The sequence below is a fragment of the Dermacentor andersoni genome, chromosome 4 (genome assembly GCF_023375885.2).
Source record: "Dermacentor andersoni chromosome 4, qqDerAnde1_hic_scaffold, whole genome shotgun sequence".
Classification (NCBI taxonomy): Eukaryota; Metazoa; Arthropoda; class Arachnida; order Ixodida; family Ixodidae; genus Dermacentor; species Dermacentor andersoni.
In genome coordinates this window covers 194696652-194719652 of record NC_092817.1, presented here as the reverse complement: position 1 = coordinate 194719652, position 23001 = coordinate 194696652, and the positions used below count along the sequence as shown (strand labels likewise).

Below are 23001 nucleotides of genomic sequence, written 5' to 3'. Positions count from 1 at the left end.
CACGATAACTGCTGGTGCACAGCAATCAGTACACCGCCCCCCCCCCCCCCCCCCCCGCATGCCTTTGCGATCCTTTCGGTAGACATGAAATTCCGGTAGGTCGGCTAGTACTTCTGTGTCTGTTAGCCACGCTTCGGTTATCACCATTATATTACTGTTGGATGGTAAAATAAGGTTGGAAAAAGCGTCACGTTTGGCAAAGAAACTGCGTGCGTTGGCAAAGATTACAGACAATGATATGTTAGATTTGGGCCTGGCATTGTAGCAGAAATGTTTATGACGGGGAAATTGCTATATTATTTCTTCGACAGACTGCGTTTGCTCGTCGTAGACGTAGCGCTTATGGCCCATATGCAGTGTTTTGAATCGCAAAGAAAAAGGTAATGATTTGCTTTTCGCGAAAGTTATGAGGTGCCTGCGAGCGTTTTGTACGGAACGAGTGAAATCCTCTCCAACGCTGAAGCTGGTTCCTTTGAACTTGCGGCCGTTAGAAATAATCAATTCTTTTGTTTTATGGAAGGTGAATTTTGCTATGACCGGACGGTGGTGGTTATAGTACCTGTGCGATGACCGAGACGATGTGCGCGCTCAATTTCCTTCAGCTCGATACTAATATTCAGATGATCGTGGCAGTGCTTGATGGTAAGTTGCTCGGTCTGGGCAAACGCCTCTGATTCAGTTGATTCAGAGAGGCCATAAAAGATAATATTATTGCGTCGTGACTGGTTCTCGGCGTCATCAATACGCATTTCAAGCCTGTGTACCACGGTGGCCACTGGAGCGGTAGACGTTTTGACGGTTTCAAAGTCAGAGCGCAGGGAGACAAGATATTGATAATGCCCCTCTAGATCAGTCATGCGTTTGCCCATATCAGCAATGGCTTTGTCTGTCGACAATAAATGAACTTTCAGGTCTTGAACCTGACTGATTAATTGCGACTGTCCAGCAGACAACTTCTTCAATTCAACTAGTAAAGCGTTGGAGTCCGGCCCCGGGTTGCTTTCAATATCGCCCGACATCATCAACAAGGCACGAATTACATGAGAGCACTCAAGAGCGACAAGAAGGCAGCAGTGCGGGCTCGGCAGCTGAAGCAGGAAATAATTGCTAGACTTCTTACAAAAAAGACTAAGCTTTACCAACCTGCATGACAAGAGTGAATGGTTTAGCGATCCGCGTCTGTGCACAGCCGCCGAGCCCAGAAGTCGCCACCGGTATTGCCTGCTCTTTTGTAGTTGACCGTAAGGTTGATGTCGATGACGACAAGTTCGTCCATGCTGCATCGAGCCCCACCGTCTTCAGTAGCGGTGTCATCGAAAACGCAGATCCGCCGCTCCCGACGAAATCCAGGGGCTTGAAGGGCGGTGCAGTTGAAAAACCAGGGGCGCACATCAGGGAGGGGTGACAGGCAATCCTGTCAGTTTCACCTGACGAAGCACGATATTGCAGCGGGGCTGCCAGGGAAGCCGTCACTAGGGCTGGAAGCAACAGGCGCACGAGTGCGCGCTGAAACACCTGCATGACAAGAGTGAATGGTTTAGCGATCTACGTCTGTGCAAAGCCGCCGAGCCCACCCATGCATGCCGCATGCCGCATGCCGCTTGAGACTTCTTTGCGCTCAGGTGCAGCGATGCTGCTCTGCTTTTTTTATATAATAATGGAAGCTTTGTTTGCAGAATGATTAAAACTAATGCCATCTCACAACATAAAGCGACAGCGTCAGCTGCCATACAGCACATTATTAACCACTAAACATTCCAGGGCGCTTTGCACATGCGTAAAGATAATTTACGACCCTGCATTGTCAGCCCTTACGAAACGCGGGTTAATGGCCCGTATTCTCTGTCACCTTTCTAAAATTAGAATGCATACCAGTCCTCATGACAGAGCATGAAATTGTGTCAACGTAGTCAAATTCATATTTATTTAGTTAGGCGCAGCTCCGATTCCGGCATTACTTTGGAAGTGGGAACAAAAGAACAAAAAAAAAACAAGTACACTGTAAATCCATAGCCTACATACAAACCAAACATACAAACATTTTAGAAATTTGCTTCAAATATACCAATGCTTACACAATATTAGTTTCGAGTGATATGAAATCTTACTCAACTAAGAATTTTTACAATCACCAAGAAACCAAGGATTTAAAAATGTTCGAAATGCTTGCCTTCCACCGCAACGCACCACATGAACCGCTCTCGCGTCGAGTGGACAACTCTGTGCAGCATTACCGGGTCGATGCTTCTACAGGCGGTAATTATTCCCATCTTTATGTCGTTGACATCGGTGGGCTGAACTGCGTGAACGCAATCTTTCACGTAGCCCCACAAAAAGAAGTCCAGCGGAGAGAGGTCAGGTGACCTCGGCGGCCGCAACATATCTCCTTCGCGTCCAATCCTCTGCCGTTGAAAGTTACATTTTAACCAGTTCTTTGCAGCGTAGGATAAATAGCGTGGAGCCCCATCAATGCTGGAACCAAACTTGCCGCAGCTCGTTGAGAGGGAGACTCGAGGCAAATTTATCGACGACACCAGCAAGAATTTCGTGCGCATAATACTTTCCATTGAGGCTCCCTACGAATAAGTGAGAGCCAATGAGCTTGTCCCCAAGTATGCCACACCATACATTTAGACCCCAGCGAATTTGGTGGTTGAGTTGCCCAAGCCAGTTCCTTGCGACCATTAGTGAGCATTGTGGATGTTCCCTCTGCCGTTCCTGCAAAATCGAGCGTCATCAGTCGAAATCACTCTTTGTACGAAATCCTTATCTTAATTATTTTTTATTAGGGCCCAATTACAAAACCCTGCCTATTTTTCAAAGTTTGCCTCACCTAGGAACTGATGAAGACTCACATGGTATGGATGAAATTCATGCTCTTTTAGAACGTTGTGGACTGTTCCCACTCTTTTCCCGCATTGTTTAGAAATATCTCTGATGCTTGCATTTGGCATTGTATGCACGCAGGCAAGGACGCCAGTTTCAAAGCCCTCATCAGTGACGCTCTTCTTCAGGTGTCTTTTTTTGGTGAACTGAGCCTGTTGCACGAAAACGTATGAAAATGCTAACAAATGTTGCTTTGGTTGGAACTCGCTGATCCGCATGGCGAGACGCGTAGAGACTCGTTGCTAATGAGACATTGCCGTTCATCTCCACCATTAACAGCACTAAATCATTTTTTTTTCTGCCTTGGTATAGTAGCTCTGCCCGGACAAAGCAGTCATTTTTCAACGCAGAAGGTCCCAACGAAGGGCTTGCGTCTTCCAACGGCCCCGCTTAATAGAGGCAATCAGTGGCAAAGGCGTAATGGAAGCTCAGGGGTTCACTCGATGTGCTAGAAAGGCGATGCCTGATCTGTTCAGCACTTTCGCAAAACCGCGAAGAATAAAAAAAATCGTCAGGCATACACCAATGAAGTGCACTACCCTCACGCCAGTGCACAGTCGTCTTTCTATTTCGGGGCAGTTTTTCAGGCGTAGGCAATGCAGAGCCCTCAAATCAAACACTCGGACGGACATGTACAGCGTCCCTGAAACACCACCGCTTTGAGCCTCCGAAATGCAAAAAAAAAATGAATAAATAATTCCAAAGCCAGTGTCGTAATCCTGGGGCGCTATAACGTAAAACTATTCCAAACTTTTCTATTCCAATTCTGCTATCAGCCCTCCACGATTGGTCAAAAACTTTTTCGACCACCTCCACTTCACCTGTCTGTCACGCGACGTCACGAAAACCGGGATACCTCCCCATCTCATATGATGTGTACACACTGATTATGCATGCTTTTACAGAAAAAAGAAACACAGTTATTTCTGATTCGACCCCTTTTCGCCATTAGCCATCGGCTATTGGTAAAAAGTTTTCGGGCTGCACCCACTTCACCTGCCTATCACGCGACGTCACAAAACCGCAAGAACTCACCGCGTCAAAGTGACGTGTACGCGATAAAGATGCATTAATATGCCGAACAAAACTGAAATTTCTTTGGAATAGCCGCAGGTTGCCCCGTTCCGAAAGGAATAAAAGATGGCTGCCGCCGATCTCTCAGACGCTGGCTACTCGCACCTGCCGGAGAGCATGGGTGTATTTGCGTACAATAAAACTTCTTGCGTGGCCGTGTAACGTTTTCGAGCAGTTTCGTCACGTTTACCCCCTCATTCTGCCAACTCTTCTTTGCTGAGGGTCCGTTTTAGCGTTATTCTTGAGCTTCCGTTGCATGCCGCCGCGATTTTCGACCAGCCACCGCAAGCTAAGTAAGGGAAAGCCGACCAATCGTAGACGCCGGCACCACCCTCTTCATCCGGTTATCGACTTTCAGTGCAGTGGCTCGGCCCCATCGAATCCCTCTCCACTTGAGCACTCTCCTCGCCTCTTGTCAGCCAATTAGATACGACAAGCCGCTCAGTGTAGGCAATGTTATTCGTTTTTCAAGCAAACAAAATTGACCTCCTATGAACGAGGAGAGCGTTTTATTGGTCTGTTCAGACAGCCCTGCGGGTGACCGCCCGGTACTTGCGTTGGTGGTTACGCAAATTTGACGTCAGGAGATTGGAATAGAAACATATTGGAATAGTTTTACGTTATAGGGCCCCTGCACTTGATTTCTTCGACAGTACGTGTTCGGTGGCACCGCGCTTTGTCGCCAACTCTGCAAGTCATTGCTTCAAAAAACAGCTCAGCCAAGCCGCCAGGCAATGTCATCCTCCAGTTTCCCTGGCCACGAACGAAAACGGTGGCCAAGAACGAAAAGTAACCACCGCCGCCTGTCACTCCGCATTCCTGTAAAGCGTCATACGCAATAGCTGCGGCACACTAGGGAGGGGCCCCATAGCTAAAAAAAAGAAAATTATGGGGTTTTACGTGCCAAAATCACTTTCTGATTATGAGGCACGCCCCTCTTAGCTAGTGCCGCCGTCTCGCATGCGTAATTAAACGGCTTGAGCTGAAATTTCAGACGTCCATATCTCGGGACACAGGCAAGTTACTAAATTTGTACAAAATCGAATAGTCACCAAATCGCACCGCCTCTGAGTTTTCGATATAAACATACATGCTAACTGCAGTAAATAAAAGGTTCATTATCGAATTTAAATAAATACTGACATTACGACTACAATTATCCTCACAGTTTGCGACCGCCTGGCCGCATAACCTAGGTAGAAAAATGGCCCTCTGCTCTGTATACTCCTCTTCGCAGATTTTTAAAAACCAATGGTTCTTAAAACTAACTTTGAACTAACTTTGAACACCATGTGTGTGTGTGTAGTCATAATATAATGAATATATATATATATATATATATATATATATATATATATATATATATATATATATATTGTCACGTGGTGGTGACGTTCAAGAACACAGTAGCAATACTGTGATTAAGGAAACGAGCGTTTTATTGGGCGAACCTGTGCCCACAAAACAGGCTACACTTATAACACAACGATAGCGGCGAACACGGTCGGCGATCGTCGAAAATCTGATCAGCGGGTCAAGCGCGTCGGCTTTTATACAACAGTCGTCGAATGTTCCAGACTAATCGTTGGGACCCGCATGCCTTCCACAAAGTTCTACAACATTCTAGTCACGCGATGAAATCAGATAATACAAGGCTCGGCGACAACAGACTGCGGATAGAAGCATCGATAACTTTCCAGAAACTTCGGTACATGCAAGCGCGTCCCGCGCTGTGCGATAAGATTTGTTAGGCGGCGAAACGGGGTCGCCCGATAAAGATAAGTACACGCGTCAATATATTATCTTTTTATTTTATGTATTCGTAAAGATTAAGCAATAGTCAAAAGAAATTATCTCCCTATCACCATTAGTTTGGGAGTTACAGTGAGTTTTCCAACCCATATTCTTGTATTGCGAAAACAAACATGAGTACTGTTTCTTTTATATGAATATTATTCGAAATACCTGTTTTTCATTTTATGTTGTCTCCGAGCAGCCACATCAACAAAAGGAGACTCTAGTGCATATCATTGGGGCTCCAACTATGAACCTGGTGCATTTCAGGCCTTTGTGTATGTTTGACACCTGCCACATGGTTTGAAGATTTCTTTATGCTTTTCTCAAAACAAGATTTTGCTCCACCTGATGTTCCACCAACTTTCATAACTTTGTTTTGAATGAACATATTGCTACGACATTTCGCGCACTCAGTCCTCACATAGATATCTGCAACGAACTAGAACAAAGGAAATTGATGCAGTATTTTTGTGCTTAGAGCTCATTTTGCAAATAAACGTGGTCCAAATTGGCAATTTTCTTTGCTTTCCGAGTTTTTCGGACATTACTTTCTTAATATTTATCACATTGCATTTATTCTAGTGCATTGCACAGGACCTCAACTGAGCTACTTAGATGTTAAAGCTCTACTCAATTCAGTAATTCATTAGTTACTTATCACTGCTGGCGCGAGTAGGACTTTTACCACATTTTATGACAAAACCTGATTGGCAAAAAATAAGATGAACGATTTTCTGCACTTTAAATTGTTCAGTAAGCTAAATAAGACGTGCTGATTTAGGAAAAAAGTTGTCCGAATCCTGGCTTCAGATATAAATAAAGGAATTCTTTGTGGCCTACCACCTTAAGGAGTTCTACTGGAAAGAATGGACACATTTATTTTTAAAATATTTGAGAACATTCCAAATGTTAGTAAAATAGGATGTAAGCAAGCGTTGCTGCGAATTTGGTAGCTCATGCCTATTTTCTGCTATAGGTCCGTTGTTAGGGTGATTCCGTAGGCGTCGCCATCTATGATCACTTGGTGACGCATTCATTGCTTGCCTCAGCTGCATCCGTTGTCTCTATGTTTGCGATTGATGAGCGTGATGCCCGTGCGGTTCAGTAAACCTCTGTTTCGGCGTAAATTGTAGACGGTGACTAGGTAGACTGTACGAAGCTTTGGCCACAGATTAAGAGGACATGCAAGCGCTTTCGGAGCACATTACGCCTCGTCCAAATAGCGAAAGCAGCGTATACGTTGCTTGTACTAGAAGCGGGGATAGAAATGCAATTTCGGCTGTCCAATATTTCCGCGAAAATAACGGGACATGTGTCGCGTGCCTTTTTTCTGTGTCCCGCTATTTCCACTGTTTGCTAAAGTATATGTTCGTATCAACAAACCCGGCCAGCCACTGTTCTGAAACTTGTTCAATTTCAATATTGAAGCTATTCAAACAACGCGTCCGGCCACGACTTGGAAGCTGAAGTATGGCGGCCGATGGCCCCCAGTTCTACCGGCTACCCTACTCTGAAATGGCGTGATTCCTGATGCCTCTGAGATGCCTATAAGTGACGCGTTGCCCTAGCCTCAACAAGCGATAAGCTAAGAGAGCGAGTGATCGCGGTGTAATAAAAAACACTCACTCGTGCTTGACCGGTCGGCAAGCATGACCGGTCGGCAAGCATGACCGGTCGGCAAGCATGAACCAGCGAGAGCAAATTTTCCAGGTGCAATTCCACAGTACAATTAATGAAACTCCGGTCACACTACAAGCTCCAGACTCCTTACTATCCTGCTCGCGTCAAAATACACGACATAGTTCTGCTACGCTGCAACAGCGTTGCCATCGCTAAAGCCCTGTCATTGGCGCAAGAGAGTGGTGTAGAGGTGTAGATCTTAAAATCTTTCTACCTTCTTTTTAAGGGGCAATATTATTACGAACCATCTACGGACGCCACTCAACGGCAAACGCTTGACTTTCTTCAAGTGCTTAGTTGGCCAGCAACCCACTCGATGGCAGCACCAAACCGTGAGTGCATCTGCAGCCTTCTCGAATGGAAATTGACAACAGCAAATCCCAGTGACTGGGTTTGCAGACTGCAGCAGTGCAACGTGTAGGTGTCGTACATTCATTCATTCAATATTTACCTGCTCCGTACTGTAGGCACTACAGCAGAGGGGTATATTTCATAAATTCACAGAAAAGATCAGTTGCCCAAAGTGCCAAAAACCATTATTGCAAACGCTGTGAACAAAGTCTGACAGTCATGCATTCCATTTTCTTGTCGATTCTGCAAAGCTAAGAAAAACGAAGGCTGTACCTTTTATAAGCTACCGTATCGTTGCGTCTTCGCGACATGTTGATAAGCGCTTTCATGCGCAACTACGTAGCGATGCCAGTTTTTATTAATCAATTTTGTGAGAAATACTTACACAAAGGATTATGCGACGGTATGCGAGCTTTTGGCATGTTGGCAAATTTGTCTTTCATTCGGTCGCGTACTAGAGTGTACTAGACTATGGTCGAGTGGGACGAACGGCGCTCTCTCGCTGAGGCGCCACGGGTGGAAAAATTTTGCCTTGCGCGCGAACGGGATTCGGGCGGAGTCACGCTTCAGCGGCATATTCAACGCAATTTCCCTGCGGGCCCTGAGACAGATTGCGCGCGTACGCTCTTATAAAGGTACATTAATTCCATTGCAAATTTTTATTAACACCTTTTTGCTACGTCTACCAGGCACGTACCCAGGGGGGGCCCGGGGGGGCCCGGGCCCCCCCCGAAATCAAGTGGCATACCCCCCCCCCCCCCCTCCCCACCCACGCCACCACTCCTCACACATTCCTAAAGCGCCACCAGATCAATATTGAGGCTTGGCAGCTGTTCATCGGTCAGCATTATGCTGCCTTTTTCACTACTTTTAGATGGCGGTAGTTATCGGCATCTCTTGTAATGTGAAGGACAGTTTTCTCATAGATTCCGCACCCGCGCGATTACCTCGAGATGCGTTCAGTTGTCACCATCTATTCAAGCGTCACGCGCATAGCTGTTGCTTTTGTTAGTTCAACCTTCTTTGTTTAGGCTGATCCTGGGACCAGGAGAGGGATGCGGCTGTTACTCAGCTGGTCTGTACTCTCGTGGAACGAGTTGCGGCCGGAGAAAACGCCAATTGCGTTTAACTTTTCCCTTTGCTTCATTATTTCCTTGAGTTACGGCTCGCCGCGACGCTGGCAGATGCCCGGAACCATATACACGTGACATGGGTTAGATAAGGTGGGAAATAAAATAATGTGAAAGAGCGTCCATCATGAAACCCTGCAATAACTCTTAAACCCATAAGCAAGAGGACTGTCGCCCGTTACCTCGTCTGTTTTTCCCTAATTGTATAGCACTTTTCGTGCAAAATTGGCAACTGGAAACAAAAATCGTAAGGAGTTCAGAAATTAAGCGATCTACTAAGGGAGAGAGCCAAGGAAACAACCAAACTGCAAGCAAATGCGAATAATAAAAAAGTTAACCGTTGTTTATGAGAATATTTATGGATCAACATCTTTTTATTTAAAAAGGAAGTAGAGAAAACGCCGCCGGAAGTGGAGAACAATTACTTGTTTTGAATGACGCTTCTACAGTTATCGGTCGAACCGCCTCACGTAGCCACTTCTCTGCTGTGCTTATGTGGGTGTTTTTCTAACCTTTCGCGGTGAGCGCAGTACGTCTAGAATCGCAGAGTCCTGCGCTCTACGCGGTTGTATGGGACTGGCGGCCGCACAGCGTTACGCAATTCGCGGAACTGTCAAAACTGATCAACAAGGCCAAAATAACTGATATTCGAAACTATAACATGAGAAAGACTGAAGAAGCCGTAAAAAATAAACGCAGCCTGAAATCAGTAAAAAAGAAACCTGGCATAGGACAAACCATTATGTATGCACTAAAAGATAAGAAGGATAATATCATCAGCAATCTCGAAGATGTAGTAAAAGTAGCGGAAAAATTCTAAGCCGACCTGTATACAGTACCCAGAGGAGTCACGATACCTCACTTAAAAACAGTAATGAAAAGGATACAGAAACTCTCCTATAACTAGCGATGAGGCTAGAAGGGCCCTGCAAGACATGAAACGATGAAGAGCGGGAGGAGAAAGTGGAATAACAGTCGATTTAATCAAAGATGGAGGCGACACAATACTTGGAAAACTGGCGGCTCTTTATACAAAGTGTCTATGGACTGCAAGGGTCCCAGAAAACTGTAAGAATGCAAACATTAGACTAATCCACAAAAAAGGAGACGTTAGAGAATTGAAACATTATAGGACCATTAGCTTGCTCCCAGTATTATATAAAATATTTACCAAAATAATCTTCAATAGAATAAGGGCAACACTCGATTTTGTCAACCAAGGGAACAGGCTGGCTTCAGGAAGAGATACTTTACGATGGATCAGATCCATGGATCACATCCAATGGATCACATCCAGGTTATCGCGAAATCTGCAGAGTACAATCAGCCTCTCTATGTGGCTTATATAGATTACAAAAATGCGTTTGATTCAGTAGAGATACCAGCTGTCATAGAGGCGCTACGTAATCAAGGAGTACAGAACGCTTACGTAAAAAGCTTGGAAAATATTGCTACATGCGCGTGGTATTTGTTTGTTTGAACGAGGCGCGTGGGCGCCATCACTCCAGAAAAGAGGAGGAAGAACGAACGGGGCTCGCGCTGTGAATCTGACCGGTCGGCGCTGCAACCGTTGTTGTAAATATAATCTGTAAATAGTTTGTCGTCTTACTGACTCGTCCTTCGCGTAAGAATATCTCCAGAGGTTCTACAGCTACCTTAATTCTACACAAGAAACAAGAAAAGCAGGGAGATACCTATAGAGAAAGGGGTCAGACAGGGAGACACAATTTCTACAAAGCTATTCACTGCGTGCTTAGAAGAATTCGAGCTATTAAACTTGGAAGGCTTAGGAGTAAACATCGACGGCAAATATCTCAGCAACCTTCGGTTTGCCGATGACATTGTTCTATTCAACAACAATGCAGGCGAGTTACAACAAATGATTGGAGACCTTAACAGAGAGAGTGTAAGAGTGGAGTTGAATATTAATATGCAGAAGATGAAGATAATGATAAATAGCCGGGCAAAGGAACAAGAGATCAGGATCGCCAGTCGGCCACTAGAGACCGTGAAGGAGTACGTTTACCTAGGTCAATTAATCACAGGGAACCCTGATCATGAGAAGGAAATTCACAGAAGAATAAAAATAGGTTGGATCGCATACGGCAGACATTGCCAGCTCGTGACTGGAAGCTTACCATTATTATTGAAAAGTAAGGTGTGCAATCAGTGCATTTTGCCAGTGCTGACATATGGGGCAGAGACTTGAGAGCAAGTTAAGGACCGCGCAAAGAGCGATCGAACGAAGATTTCTAGGCATAACGTTAAGAGAGAGAAAGAGAGCGGTTTGGATCAGAGAGCGAACGGGTATAGACGATATTCTAATTGACATCAAGAGGAAAAAATGTAGCTGGGCAGGTCATGTAATGCGCCGGTTAGATGACCGTTGGACCATTAGGGTTACAGAATGGGTACCAAGAGAAGGAAAACGCAATCGAGGACGACAAAACACTAGGTGGAGCGATGAAATTAGGAAATTCGCGGGCGCTAGTTGGAATCAGTTGGGGCAAGACAGAGAGGCCTTCGTCCTGCAGTGGACATAAAACAGGCTGATGATGATGATGATGATGGTGATGATGATGATGATGATGATGATGATGATGATGATGATGATGATGATGATGATGATGATGATGATGATGATAGAGGTGGTGGGCCCCCCCCGAAAAAAAATCCTGGGTACGTGCCTGACGTATACATATATCAGGCATGTGTTATACAACATCATGTCTTAAATTTTGCTGTCGTTGTCAAGTGCATCGTCTGCTAGCGAGCGCTTGTTCGTTGCGCGGAAGCTGGCCAGCGCCTACTTTCTCTTGCAAAAAGTCTGTGCAGTAAATATTTTTATGGTTTTAATTGCATTGGTGCGTCCACGACTCTTATCGGCCGGTACCAATTGTAGTCTTAACCAGATGAACTGCCATTTCTAGCAATGTTTTCTAAATGTAACCCGTAATTTTTCCCACAGAGGCTGCCTATGTGCAACATGAAGCTACGTGAGAAAATGTTATTGATATCGCGTCATTTGACGCGCGCTTCTTGTTGGTGGAATATTGAAAAGGCAGAATGATCAAAGAAAACAATATTACAGCCGGTTAACTGCGCGTCGCGAAGAGATGCAAATGACCAATGTACTTTTAGGTAAACCGAAGGGTACATAGACATATATCTCCACGAATAATGTGCAAGAGAAAAAATATCAAATATTCTAAATGTACTGATTAAAAAAGTGAAAACTCCCGACAGGAATAAGCGTGTTCTTTCCCAAAGCTGCGCCAGCCCCTGGTTAACCAATCAACTTTCCGAGAAAAAGGAATCAAGGCATTATTGGATTATTGGCAATTATATGAACAACAGTTTTAGGGTCAAGACATTACCCATGTACTCAGACTAAATCGGGGAGACCGGGAAGTCATTACCAATGTAACCTCCGTGGCTTATCTGGCGATCTCCTTCAACGTGCCAGCAGGCGAAATTAAGTAGAAACATATAGTCTAAACGAATAGTATTTGCTGTTTTGATCGTATTTGACTTCATAATTTACTATTACAAATTATTGAATAGCCGTTTGCGTTCGAATGCAACGAATAACAGCACTTTCGAAATGTGGAAGGCGAGGGGCCGATACAAGTGAGGACGCTTATTTCGAATAATTGTGCTGCTGGAGAGTCGTGGTTGTTGTATGAAAGTGCACCAGTTCCTGAGAGAATTAACGCGCGGATGCTAATCGGTTCTGCTGAACAAGTTCCTCACTGTCATTCAATATAAGCGCTCCGTTTTGGGACAGCCTATAAAACAGCAAACTTGACTCAGGCACGGAACACATTTTTTTTTTTTTTTTGACAGTCTCACCATGTCTGCAATACTGCAACCCATTAAATCTGGGTGCCCAATATGTTACCGCACTTATCTTCGTCAACTTACATAGCAGATCTAGAAATATGTCTACGTGTATGTGAGGCATGCCGTTCCTTTAAATGCTTCAGTATTGTTCTCATGATAGTGCACCGGATAACTGAAAGCAGTCATTTATATTGCAGAAGGTGCTTAGTTAAGTGGACGTACAGTCGGGAACGGCATTACATTTAGGTATGAAATATAAGATAAGCGTAACATGTTTTTCTCAGAAATCGGAACTCTAGAATAATTTATTTCGTTTACACCCCTAGAAGAAAGCCGAAGGGCGCAGCTACCTTCTTTTTTTTTCTTGTTCTTTTTTAATTAAACAAATTCTAGCGTTTTACGTCTGGCGATATGCTTATGAGGCACCCTGTTCAGTTCTAACCACCTGGGGTTCTTTAACGTGCACCTAAACAGAATGACACGACTGTTTTCTATTTCATTCCCATCGGATTCCGAGACCTCGTTTGGACCCGTGAGCTTGAGTTTAGCAGCGCAACGCCACATCCACTTCACCGAAGCGGAGGTGCAGTTCGCCATTAAGGGCCCACATGTATATACACAGCTTCGCTAGTCATCCTTCTTCACAGAGTGGAAGGGCACTGAGTTTTGTTGTTGTTATGCATAGACTGGACAAAAATGTTAATATACATAATATATATGATCGCTACGTAAAACAGTTCTCAGTGCCCGAGTGCCGACCGCAATAAAATAACCCGTGCCAATTACTCCGCGTTCTCTTACGCGAGGAAGATGGAAACCTGATTGGAATGTTGCACTGCAGTTTCTTTTTTTTTTCTTTTTCTATCAGAATACTTTCCGTAAATTTGAGTACAAGGCGCCGGATTGGGCCGATATGTTTTATTTGTTTGAAGTGGCAAGCAGGACGCTTACATATGTTTTTTTCCGTCTGCGTTTCGCAAGACACACTGATGAAAAACTATATGCGCAAAAATACACACGAGGGATACATAAAGCTTGAAAAACAAGAAAAACATCTTTTCTCCAAAGGGTACCGCGAAATAACATAGTATAATGAAAGCCGACACGGCGGCCGATGCAATGCACGTGTAGTCACCGAGCGCCATTAAAAATAAATAAAATGAAATAAAGAAGTGAAAGAAAGGATATATTCCTAAGGCATAAATACCTGTCATATCCAATTATAAACAGTAGCGCACGAAGCAGTACGGGCAGAATCGCCAGCAGTTTCCAACGGCGCGGCCTTGATGGGGCCCAATCCACTTCGATCGCAGCACCGCCACAGTATTTTTCGTCGTCGCGCGCCTCACCGCAAAGCATGCGCCGCCCCATTCGCTCATCCCACTCAACCGTATTCTAGTACACTCTACCCATATATATACTAATCATTTTATTAGAATCACGAAAAGTAACATGATATTGGATTGTAGCGCGAAGTGACACAGACAAAGACAAGAAGCAGACGGGACGAGCGCTCTCAACTAAATTTTTATTGAAACTAACAATATATATATTGTTACCTATATCACCTATATATATATAGGTGATTGCAAATACCGCAGCATGTGAACATGACAAGGTCTAAAGACATCAGTTAAACATATGAAGAGGTAGGGAAGCAAAAAAAGCAAACAACACAGTGTGGGAAAACTTGCTTTGAGTCGCATTGTTTCAACTACAGTTGTACACCTTTGTTTGAGGACAAAAATTCTTTCACGACACAAGTGCCAAACCACACGGGAAATAATCGAGGCATCTCACAAGATTAGGAGTGACTTGCGTTAGCCAAGCATCATTGTCTCTTATAGAACGTGAATTTGAGTATCTTCACAACACGTGTGTTAATCTCAAGTAGTGTCTTTTTCTTGCTCGCTTTTTTGCTTCCCTACCTGTTGATATATTTAACCGATGTCTTTAGACCTTGTCATGTTGATATGCTGCGGTATTTGCAATCACCTTTAGATATGTTGTTAGTTTCCATAAAAATTTTGTTGAGAGTTAGCGCTCGTCCTGTCTGCTTTTAGTCTCTGTCCGTGTCACTTAGCGATACCATCCAAGATCATGTTACCGTACGAACTCGCCCCACTTTCTATCGTATTGCAGTACGAAAAGCATACCAGACGGTCCTATCTTGCATTTTTACAGCTGAATATCACAAGCCCAGCAGCACATGGGCCATGGAAAGAGTTCACATATAGGAGTACGCTGTGCCTTTAACATAGTGAAACACATTTTTAATGCGAATAGCATTCATTGCCTACTTCAGCCGTTTATTCCTATCTATCTATCTATCTATCTATCTATCTATCTATCTATCTATCTATCTATCTATCTATCTATCTATCTATCTATCTATCTGCGCAATTCGTATAATAGCTACGATACTAGCTATGGGCTCGGGGTCGTGATGCCCTCGTGGTCATTGCATAATCGTCATTCCAGCTTTGCCACCAGACTTCACGCCATCGTCGTCATGCATTCCTTGTTGATCACACCACCATCTAGATGCCGTCGTGGTCATTCAATCGCCGTCATTACAGCTTCGTAATCTGCCTTTCGTCATACTGTCGTCGTCCTGCCTGCTACTCGGACCTACTGGTCCTGGTTGTCTAATTTCTTGGTGCACTAGCTACGAGTTCGTGGTCGTGATGCCACCGTAGAGATTAAGTCGTCGTCATTCCTGCTTTGTCGTCCGACTCTCGTCATCAAACTCTCGTCGTCATGCCATCACCATCGCAGTGCCGTTTTATCATTGTCTTTACTTCAGTAACGTGTTCCCATAACGTCATGCCGTCGTAGTCATACCACCTTTATCGTTTTATCGACGTCAATCTTCGCCATTTTATCGTAATTCTGCTGTCGTCGTTCACTTGCTATCATGCCACCCTTGTCATGCCGTCATCGCGAGCTAGTCCCAATCATGCATCCGTTGTCAGATCGTCGTCGTCATAAGGTCGTGGTAGTTTCATCGCCATCACACTGCCGTCATCAATAGACTAGCTTCTTTCGACTGTCGTCATGCCGTTGTCATCACGTTAACGTAGTCATAGAAGTTTCATGATACAGCCATCGTTATGCCATTATCATCATACGCTCGTCGTTATCCCGTTTTCCTCATGCCATTGTCACACCATCGTCGTCATTGCGTCGTCGTCATACAGTCGTACCATGCATTCGTTGTCATACCGTCGATGTGATACCTTTGCGGTCATTTCATGGTCGTTATTGTAACTTCGACATCCGACTCTCGTCATGCCACCGTCGTGAGCCATCGTCGTCACACACTCGTCGTTATACCTTCATGATCATGCCATCGTCTTGACGCTGGTATTTCACCATCGTTATATAGTCAATAACGCCACCTCATTGTCGTCATCCCGTCGTCACAATACCGACTTCGGCGATTCATTTTACGTCATTCTATCATAATGAGCAATCCTCGTACATCAATCTACTGTAATTCTCTTTCGCTCTTCCATCGTAATCATGCTATCGTCGTTCAATCGTGATTATGCCGTCGTTGTCATGACGTCGTCGTCATTGCGTTATCGTCAGACAGACGCTATCATGTATCTGTTGTCATACCATCGTCTTCATGCCGCCGTAATCGTGCCAACGTCGTTATTCCAGCTTATTCATCCAGTTATCGTCATACCGTCGTCGTCATACCATCATCGTCATACGGTCGTCGTCATCTCATTGTCCTAATGCTGCCATGGTCACGCTGTTGTCGTTACACCAGCGCCGTAATTTAAGAATCGACATTTCATTGTCGTTCAATAGTAATTCTATAGTAATTCATTGATCATAGGTTAGTGAGTGCTAGGATTCACCTCAATTTGAACAGAGAAAGAGTAAAATCGGTCAAGAAAAAACAGATGAACTTAGAGGCAGTAAGGGAAAAAGCAGACAAATTTAGACTGGTACTTGCAAACAAATATGCAGCCTTAGAAAAGAGAGATGATGATGATGATGATGACGACATAGAGGTAATGAATGAAACCCTAACGAGGCTGGCTTCAGAGGCAGCAATTGAAGTGGGAGGCAAGGCACCAAGGCAACCAGTGGGCAAGCTCTGCCAAGTAACAAAGGACCTAATAAAGAAAGGACAAAGAATGAAAGTGGCCAACTCAAGAGATAAGATAGAATTCGCGGAAATGTCAAAACTGATCAACAAAACGAAAATAAGTGATATTCGAAATTATAACGTGAGGAAGACTGAAGAAGCCGTAAAATATAGACGCAGCCTGAAATCAGTGAGAAGGAAACTTGGCATAGGACAACCCAAGATGTATGCACTGAAAGATAAGCACGGTAACATCATCAGCAATCTCGAAGGTATAATAAAGCGAAAGCGGAAGAATTCTATACTTACCTGTACACTACCCAGAGGGCTCAGGAGTACTCTGTTCGAAGCAATAATGAACAGTATACAGAAACTCCTCCTATAACTATAGATGAGGTCAGAAGGGTCTTGCAAGGCATGAAACAGGGAAAAGCGGCAGGAGTGGATGGAATAGCAGTCGATTTAATCAAAGATGGAGGAGACATAATGCTAGGAAAACTGGCGGCTCTCTATACGAAGTGTCTATCGACTTCAAGGGTCCCAGAAAACTGGAAGAATGCAAACATCATACTAATACACAAAAAGGGAGACGTTAAAGAACTGAAAAATAATAGGCCCGTTAGCTTACTCCCAGTATTATATAAAATATTTAACGAAATAATCTCGAATAGAATAAGGGCAACACTGCACTTTAGTCAACCAAGGGAACAGGCTGGTTTCAGGAAGGGATACTCTACAATGGATCACATCCATGCCATTATCGAGAAAGTTCATCGAGAAATCCGCAGAATACAATTATTTGTCACAACTATTTTACGAATAAAACATATCTCTATGGTATGCCAATGGCATGCCAATGTGCCCTCATTCAAAAGAACAATGATGTAACATCTGCATGAAACACATCATTCGTGACAAAACGTTGCCATGCCGGTTCCCCAACGAACTGAAATAGTTTCTCGTAGAGAAACATTTCGTCAGTGATGCTGCAATTCAGCCTGAAATGGCATCCTGGTTTCAGCTACAGCCAGCAAGATAGCATGACAACAGTGTACAAAATAGAATGCTTTCCTAAAATGAATTGTTAAAAATAATCGCTGGTTCACATCCGGAACATCTAGAAAACATCTGCAAAAGCTATCCGCCAATATGAATTTTTCTCATTCTGACGTCCGCGCCTCACTTAAAAATAGTTTGTGACTTGCTTTGTGTATGCCCCTTGTAAAGTATATCCATATGCTTGCGAAGTACCAGACTGAAGCAATGGCCACTTCTTCGCCGTACCACCCAGTAGTGAATTTCTTGCATATTTCAGGTCACTCGAACTGAAAGATAAAGCATAATATGCTACTAGCTTTTACACACATTGGCATTTGAGCTCTTTATGCCGTGCAGTGTAGCGCAGTACATAAAACACCATTCCAGGCTAACCTGCACCAAGGGATGTACTTTACACAATGTAACATAGCCAAACTTTATTACCTAGTCAATCAGAAATTATGCAGAAAGTGTAATTAACGAGAATGACAATAGCAGCAAAGATGACCATGCACAGATATTGAAGATGATTGCTGCCGCAGCCAGAACAGGCCAGCCTTCATAGGAGAGCACTGACTGCCCACAAACTTTTCCTGTTGCGGGTCACGTGTGAAAGCTCTTGCAGACACAGGCAAGGAAAATCTGTATGTAAAAGGAAAAAAAAACAAGATATGAAATGAGAATGCACAAATTGGAACTTCAATTAGCAATATAAACCATGCAAGAAGTTTAGCTCACATTAAAAATAAATTTAAGCACTCCTCTCTGTTAGAGTGCTAGGCTTTAAGATATGCATGCAATGGTGTTTAAAATTACTAGTATATTTCCTGGCATAATCAAATCCAGAGCAAAGTTGGACAGAGAAATGCCTTCAAATTATTACATTGTGCTTCGCAGCTTAAAAGTGCCCTCACCAACTTGACGAACGAGTCTTTGAGAGCCTCTCTTCAACATTTTTTCAGTTTAGAACAGTTAACAGTTCTGCAAGGTAAATTATGTCCTATCTTGATCAATCGTAGCAGCAAAGCACACCGTCTGCAGCACAGACACGGATCTGACATTAGATTCCTTGCTATGCTATTGTCCGTTCTGGTAACGATGAAGAAAACATTGCCTGAGGTTTAGACTCTTGCACACTTAGTTATCACGAGCGGAATGTCGGTCTGACTTGGTTCTACAAAGGCTAAGGACACAGTGTTTAATTAAAGTTAGGCCACAGTCTTTCACACACGTTTCCAACGCTGCCGAATGGGCTTTTCCGCGAAGTCGCGGTGAAACGTGGCTGTCAGAGTCGAGCTAGCCGCCAGCCAAAGGGTATGGCTCGTCAAATGTTCATGCCATCATCGTTACAGCAAAAATTCGGAACGCTATATGAACGAGATGCCAGGACCACGCGCTGACTCCCAGGTAGCACAAAAGGGATACATAACGTTATTTTACCCATTTAATGGAGACAAAAAAAACACCCGAAAGAAGACGCAGAATTAATTAATGAAATTATGGGGTTTTACGTGCCAAAACCCCTTTCTGATTATGAGGCACGCCGTAGTGGGGGATTCCGGAAATTTGGACCACCTGGGGTTCTTTAACGTGCAGCTAAATCTAAGTACACGGGCATTTTCGCATTTCGCCCCCATCGAAATGCGGCCGCCGTGGCCGGCATTCAATCCCGCGACCTCGTGCTTAGCAGCCTAACACCATTGCCACTAAGCAACCACGGCAGGTTAGACGCGGAATAGAAGTGAGATGTTATTGGGGCCGGATCACTCCAGAAAAAGGGAGAAGCAGCACGCGAAAGCAAAAACACACATCAGACTTGTATTGACGAACACGACACAGATAACGGCACACACACGTGACAATGTCCCAAAATGCCTCAAAGGCGACATGCACGATATCTATGGATCGGTGGATTATGATTAGCCTACAGTTCCGGCGGAAGCGTGTGTCGCCGTGTCCGAGACCTCGTTGAACCGATGCCGGCCAGTGGGGTCGGACAACAGTGTCGGCCGGCGGGTCGGACAGCTGGGTCGCACGGCCGGGACGGTCGGCTGGGTCGGACAGCCGGTTTGGACGGCCCGGTCAGACCGCCTCGCGGGGCTCAGGTAGCCGGCCGCAGTCACCAGGTCGCGTCCACAGCTGGCGGGGTAGCCCTGTGGCCGCTCACCAGAACGCTCGAGCGCCCCGGTTCCGGACCGCCAGCCCTCCTGGACCAGTGCCCAGCGGAAGAGCGGGGCGAGGTAACCTCCCAGCGGGCGACAGTGTTGCTTCAGGTGTGGCGTATTGGCACGGTCGGCGATAGCTCCTATGGGCCAGACGCCCAGCGAGGAAGCTGTTTTTCGTCGACCGCCGAACCTCGCGCACTGCTCACGCCACGGGCCACGGGCCACACTCTCGCGCCACGCTTTTTTTTTTCGAGGCGCCACTGCCGACGCTCCCCAGTCGGCGTCGATGATGATGATGACTCTCTTGCGGGTATTTGCCAAGATTCGTCCTCTTCGCCTCCGCACGGCGCACTCTCTTTGTATGTTTATGTTTCGCACTCCCGCATACCACATAACATAACAATACCCCACATTTCGAGAAAGTTGATTGCAACTATTCTACACAAGGACGCGGGATGAGAAACAGAAAAGGAAAATTGTCACGTACGGTTGTCCAATTGTTCATATGGGCACATGACACATTGTTCACAGGGCATTGCGCTCAGTTAAATAGCACAGGTCTGTTCGCTTTCAAATAAGACTAAGCTCTTGAGTGGTCGCATTGTCCAATCGCATTTTGTTATATAACATGTGATTATGCGCGACTCAAGTAGTCAGCTCCGACATTGTCACAACCTTTTATATAGTGAACAGTAAAGGAATACTCCTGTAAAATGAGACTCCAACGCAACACTCTGTTGTTGACGTGCTTGGCGGAATTTAAGTACTGTAAGGGTTGGTGATCTGACTGAACAACAAAAGGCTTGCCATATAGGTAAATGTGAAATTTTTGTACAGCCCAAACGAGTGCTAAACATTCCCGTTCAATTGTCGAATACCGGGTTTCTCGAGGTAATAAGTTACGACTAGCGTAAGCAACAGGGTGCAGCACCTGGTCGTCTCCTATTTGGAGCAATACTGCGCCCAGGCTTGTGTTGGACGCGTCCGTGCGCAGCACGAACTCTTTCGAAAGGTTGGGAGCAAGGAGGATGGGAGCCTCACTGAGCTTGCTCTTTAGTGTCGTGAACGCTTCTTCTTGAGTGGGGCCCCACACAACAGTACTGCTTTGCCCTTTCTTTGTAAGGTCCGTCAACGGCTTGGTCAGTTCGGCGTAGTTCGGGATAAACTTCCTGTAGTAGCCGGTCAGGCCAAGAAATGACTGCACTGCTTTCTTGTTGGTAGGACGCTTAGTAGCAAGAATCTTGTCTAGTGTTTTGAGAAGTGGTTCAACTTTAGACTTCCCAATCCGATGACCCAGGAATGTTATGCTGCTCTCTCCTATTTCGCATTTACTTGGCTTGATTGTGAGGTTGGCTTGTTTGATTTTCTCAAAGACTTGTCTGAGGGTATCTATGTGTTCTTGCCATGTATCGGTGGCAACGACAACGTCATCGAAATAATGATGGACGTTCGCCAAGCCTCCCAGTACGGATCTCATGAGGCGCGCAAATACTGCAGGGGCCGTTTTAATACCAAACGGCATGTAGATGAAATGGTAGAGCCCAGACGTGCTGGAGAAAGCAGTTTTTTCTCGACTTTCGGTAGACATGGGTACTTGCCAATATCCCTTAGTGAAGTCAAACTTAGAGAAAAACTTCTTTTGACCCACAAACGCAAGTACTACATCAATACGTGGTATTGGCTCGCAATCCGGGATGAGTATCTTACTTAGTTCCCTGAAGTCGACGCACAGCCGAATAGTGTTGTCCGGTTTCTTTACGACTACAATTGGCGCGTGGTACGGCGACTTTGATCTCTCAACGACACCCATTTTCAACATCTCTTGTACTTCTTTTTCGACACTTTCCTGCAAAGCAAGGGGTATAGGGTACTGCGGAACGTGCACTGGTTTATCAGTGGTTAGACGAAGCGAACATTCGAAGAGCGCAGTTTTCCCAGGTATGTCAGAAAAAATTTCTGCATAGATTTCAAATAACTCCTGTATTTCCTTAGTTTGTTCATCCGTGAGATTTGTTGCCAACTTAACGTCAGTAGAAAACTGTGTTCGATGAAGGCTCAAGAGAGGCATTTGCTTCACTTCGTCCTCTTCCCTGGTGTCACCTTCGGATGACCTTTCGTTGACCTCTGCAACAACAGAGACTTGGTGTGGTTGTGCAGGTTTCCGCTCCTCGTACTTCTTGAGCATATTTATATGAAAGATCTTGTTCTTTCCAGAAACTCCAATTACATAATCAACGTCATTTTTCCGTTCCTTAACCTGGAATGGTCCTTTCCATTGCATTAAAAGCTTGTTCGAGTCAGTTGGCAACAAAATTAGCACTATGTCACCTGGATATAATTTCCTAGGGCGACTTTTCCTGTCATAGTAAGTTTTTTGTTTGTCGCGAGCTTTCTCTAGCTGATCATGTGCAATCTTGCATGTTTCCTCTAGGCGATTGCGCAAATCAAAGACATAAGCGTATGTCGTTCGCGTTTCTCCATCCAATTCCTCGTTCGTCCACAGTTCTCGTAATACCGTCAACGGTCCTCGAACGTGCCGGCCGTAAATGAGCTGAAAGGGAGAGAATCCGAGGCTTGCCTGCGGCACTTCTCTATATGCAAAAAGCAGAGGAGCAAGGTATCTGTCCCAAGATCGCGGTCTCTCTTGGCACATTCTCTTTAGCATCATCTTTAGAGTGCCGTTAAACTTCTCGACGAGACCATTCGCCATCGCATGGTAGGGTGTCGTCTTGAGTAGCTTCACTGAGAGTAATCGACTCACCTCTTTCATTAATTCTGAGGTAAAGCTTGCTCCTTGGTCCGTGACTATTTCTTTTGGCAAGCCGACGCGAGAAAAGATCTCGATCAGCGCTTCTGCAACATGAACTGCGTCGATTGCAGGGAGTGCCACAGCATCTGGATAACGAGTCGCAAAGTCGATTAACGTAAGAAC

At 44.9% G+C, this 23001-nt stretch overlaps 1 pseudogene; it reads right to left on the bottom strand.

The window, feature by feature from the left end:
* Nucleotides 1–289: 289 nt before the first annotated feature.
* LOC126531861 (uncharacterized) lies at nt 290–22254 on the bottom strand (annotated as a pseudogene).
* Nucleotides 22255–23001: the final 747 nt, after the last annotated feature.